The sequence below is a fragment of the Tigriopus californicus genome, chromosome 12 (assembly GCF_007210705.1).
Source record: "Tigriopus californicus strain San Diego chromosome 12, Tcal_SD_v2.1, whole genome shotgun sequence".
Lineage (NCBI taxonomy): Eukaryota > Metazoa > Arthropoda > Copepoda > Harpacticoida > Harpacticidae > Tigriopus > Tigriopus californicus.
Genome location: NC_081451.1, coordinates 11,654,745 through 11,659,386, shown reverse-complemented (window position 1 = coordinate 11,659,386; position 4,642 = coordinate 11,654,745). Strand labels below are relative to the sequence as shown.

Sequence of the window (4,642 nt, the reverse complement as noted above, 5' to 3'; positions counted from 1 at the left end):
ACCAGTAATTTATTTTGATATGTTTTGCATTAGGTCTACCGTGTACGTTTACGGTTCAACCGTTCAAAGGAAGATTGAAAGAAATTTTCCAAAGACCCTAAGGCTATTCCCTGTCATGGAGCACTCCATGACCCTCTACACACTGACGGAGGAAAAAAGGTAATTGGTCTTCCTCCCTGTAGGCAATTGGGCCTGATTTTGGCCAAACCACAGAACGGATGTCTAAAAATGTGGACTTTAAACAGGTTCTCGATAAACCGTTCTGGGACAAAGAAACGCTGAGTATCCTCTTATAGTAATTGTCATGGAAATAAGGAAATAAGATAATTTAAAAAAAGAGAAGCTATCCTGTAATTGTAGAGCGGTGAAATAAATACGCAATCTTGTAAAATTACTTCCCTTATGACTTTGCCTGCCTCTCCCCAACTCTCTGAGTTAGATGTTGAGACTAATTTTAGCTAAGTTACCTCAATTGACCACATCTTTTGATATGTTTTTATCGACTTCTTTAAGAGCCGCAAGGAATCTAATCTCCAATTCTACAGGGCACCTATTTCCAACGCTAAAGAGCGGAAGCTAACTGGGAAGATACGTTATTGGTTGATTACTTAATAAACTCCACTTAGCATGTCTTAAACCCTTTTTTCCAGACATTATGTGACCTTGGTCACTTATAATGCACAAGATTCTAAAATAATTTGCCAAGAGCCACCACAACGAGTTATTTTTCAATGAAGAAGAATCAGCCCAATCGACCTTATATTTGGTAGAGGCTAACTCACAAAGCACCCTCTATAGTACAGAACATAAACCATATTGCATGCATCATAGGCAGCCTATTGAAGCTAGAGATAATATTTCATGTATTTGTTACCAATGTATTAATGGGTAATTTTGTATGAAATAAATGCTTTTGGTGGTACGAAAATGGCACTTGATATGATAAAAAGATGTAGTCAAATGACTCTTACTGAGGGAATTCAAGAAAGACGATACGAATTTTTCTCTTCAGTTATAAGTCCATATATTTAGAATTCCATGACCAAACAAACATATGTACTTTGTGATTTTTCCTCAGTTATCGCAATTTCGAAAGATTTTTCTATTTGTCCACGAATATTTCAAGGTGACCTTACTACTTGGAAATATAACTATGGTTTCCTAGATCTCTGTCATGGTCGATGGTTTAACTAAATATGTACGAATCAATGGCACATTCAGACATTATGATTCCCTCTACTCAGAGCAATTAAGTAGGCAGTTTATACACGCAGGAATTTGGAAATCTGGACAAAATGAGAAACAAGGACACAATATTGAACTCCCGAAAACGATACGTTTGTGTCGAAGTCGCTTTGATAAGTTTTAGTTTGGTGTTGTTGAGAAACTAAGACTACTAATGAGACTATTGCTCAAAAATGTTTGCACAAAAATGATTAGGCCATCCAAGCAAAACCAACATTACATCAAATTAACAATCCAACTTGACCTCGATCCCTAAATGATCCTTAATAAAATACTTGAGAAGTTGAATCAAATTACTCTATCACTACAACTGAATCAAATTCAAATTTCTCTATTAATAACTGAGTACAGCACCTCTTCTATCTTTCATGGACTTTTCGGCTGCCCACAGTCCCAAAGTCGGGAGTAAGGTCATGTAAGGGATCCTGATTATCCTGGGGGCATAGAAAAAAAGGTCAGAAATCACACAAATTTCCTTTTCAGTGCGGTTTCAAATAAAAACTGGGTGTTTTTCTTGTAATTCTGCAAAACTGAATGGAGCAAGAGCCGCCTTTTTTGGTATCTAAATGTTTATGAGTACATGGATGTACTGATGTTCCCGTCGTAAGTACGTACTGTTTCGTCGAGCGGTTGAGCAACGTAATACCAGGATTTGATTCCAAACGGAAACCTCCACCAATTAAGACCTCCCCAAATCACATCAATCCTAGTTACCCTCGACACAATACTGTTCTACAAGAAGGCGAAAAAACATGCGACAAACCATAAGCTAATCCATTCAAGTTATGAATGCCTGGAAACTGGACGGGGCGCTAATCTTGACATCGTCAGATTTTTTTTCGGACTTCCCTACCAATACTGGGAACCGAATCTCCAGCAGATCAAGATGGAAAAAGGAAACAACATGTCGTCAAAAAGAGGATGCCCTTTCTTTTTTGGTTTGGGGCATTTCCCTCAAAATTCGTTAGTTTTTTAGTTCTAGCATCAGTCTCACTTTAGTTTGGACATCCTACCTTGTGGCACATTTTTGGCCCTGCTCGCCCTTTTTCAAATTTAAGTTATTTTCAGCTCAATCAATGGCTGGTCAAAAGGAATGCCCTCTCAAAAAGAAGAGTGTAACAGGGCACAGTGGTAATTAATTTCTTCAAGTGAGCTAGCTCGTTCATTCAATGTAGAGTTTTGTTATTGTTGTATTCTTAGTCTAGTCATCCATAGTTTCCTTTATGCTCACTCTACCCCATCTCTCATTACTCTCCATAGCCCATCTTCTTGTATATATACCTCCACCTCTCGGCAATCAACCACCACTAGCCATGCAACAGTTTTGATATGGGCAGCCTTCAAAAACCAAAATTGCATTGTATTGTTTGGGAATTGCCAATTCGTGATCACAGTTGCAACATCACTGTCCATATTCCAGGGGTTCATGGTTTAATCAATATTCTTTTGAAGTCTTCTGTGGCGCGCTTTCGTAGGACAAAGTGGATGGATGTCCAGAGCCTTCAAACAAAACCAAAAGAAAAGCTGTGAACGAGAGGGAGAAAATGAATCTCCCTGATGTCCTCTTGATTTAATTGATCGAAAATTCATCCTCAATGCACGTGAGGCTCATTTCATTATTCAAAGCTTGTTTATTTGGTTGCATGCCGTAGACACAGACTACCATGGGTTGAATCTGCTTACAAATGCCTAATTTCATCTGAAGACTCAACAAATGTTAACACGCTAACTTTTCATTGTGGAAAAAATTTGTGTATCGAGTTTGAATGAAATGCACGGTTCTCTCAGTTGAAATGTTAACCAAGATCAGTTTATAGTCAAAAGTTAAGCCCATACCCAAACCGTCAGCCAAATTTTAGAGGGAGCCGAGTTTACTAATGTTCCTTTAGCAACATATCCGTGTTTAGTGCAAGGCATACTTCAAGCAGGGCTTGTTTCTTTTGTTGAAAGTCTCATACTGAAAAATACCTTTTTGCCACCCTAAATCGCAATCTTGAATCCATTGCATAAACGGTTTGTGAAACAATTTTTATGAGTGTGAGAAGATTGATTATATTTGTGCCCACGCCGCGCCGGACAGTTTCGATTTCTTTCAATGATATCAACTTTTGGCTTTGCGTAATGCCTAAGATATTCATTGGGAGAGTATTTCTACCAAATTTGCTCCTAAAAAGACAAAAATTTCATTATCTCCCAAATTTGTTCAATTTTTTGTCACAAAATGAGAACAGTAATTTTGTTAAAAAGTCCCCGAAGAAGGCTAGAACTTCACTTTGCTCAGGTAAAATTTTCCTTTAATTTCGTATACTTCACCCGGCACATATGATTGTAATATGCAAATAGGCAAATATTTTGGTATGTTTCTTTCTTGAAGCACCGTGAACCGAAGTCAACAGATCACGATTCCACTGCTTCAAACCAAGTTTTCATTAGGTGCTAGTCAAGATTTTATCTGTATACTCTAACGAGGAAAACGTTAATTGATATTCGTTCCTTCAGGCAGGCAATTGTGAAGGAATCCAGCCAGATTTTGGTTAGCTCATTGCACGGACATCTAAAGATATGGACTGTGATCGGTTTGCTTTTGGGTCAGAGCAAAAATTTACAAAAGAAGACACTTATTTAATAGCAAGTGAAGGCAACTAATACTTACAACAATTCATTGCAAGTTGGGCCGCTTTCAAAATTGATTTTCTAAAAGCTAACGTATTTGACCGAGAAAAGAATTATGGTTCAAATCTATACTGTAATTACTGTCGTGCAATCTTCTTTTTCTCTCCTGAGCTCCCTGCAAGGGGAAGAGAAATTGAGGGCCTCCCTTTGTGCCTGTTGTATCCTAGTCATCTGTCGTTATTTTATTTATGCTTACTCTCCCACATCCCTCATTACTCGCCATAGTTCAATTCCATTCACCTATATACATACCTCCATCTCTCAGCAATAAATATCATTCATACAACGTCATATGTCAACATAACATGGCCCAGTCGGTTGAAGTCGCCATTTCGGCGGAAGATCCTGCCTCCTACCCCGGCCTCGGCAGGTCATGATCAACCAGGGATGCACCCAAGATCTGTGGTCGTAGCGAAGGTCCGTGGTCGCAGCAAAGGTCTGTGGTGGCAGCGAAGATCCGTGGTCGCAGCGAAGGTCTGTGATGGCAGCGAAGGTCCGTGGTCGCAGCGAAGGTCTGTGGATGCAGCGTGTGGACCAAATTCGATGGAGGACACGTGGTTGCGTACGGACGGCCCGTGATGCGTGCGGAAGGCCCGTGATGCGTGCGGAAGGCCCGTGATGCTGCAGATGGACGTGATCATCATGGATCATTAATGGACAAGCCCTGGTGTCGTGAGGGTTGATTAGCCCTTGGAAACCTTCAACTAGTCAAATGTCATGGAGT

General features: G+C 39.7%; 1 protein-coding gene across 1 annotated transcript in view; it reads right to left on the bottom strand.

Annotated features, from left to right (window-relative positions):
- Nucleotides 1-4,642, bottom strand: part of LOC131891381 (uncharacterized) — an 83,365-nt gene that overhangs the window by 51,399 nt on the left and 27,324 nt on the right. The gene's annotated exons all lie outside the window — the stretch shown is intronic.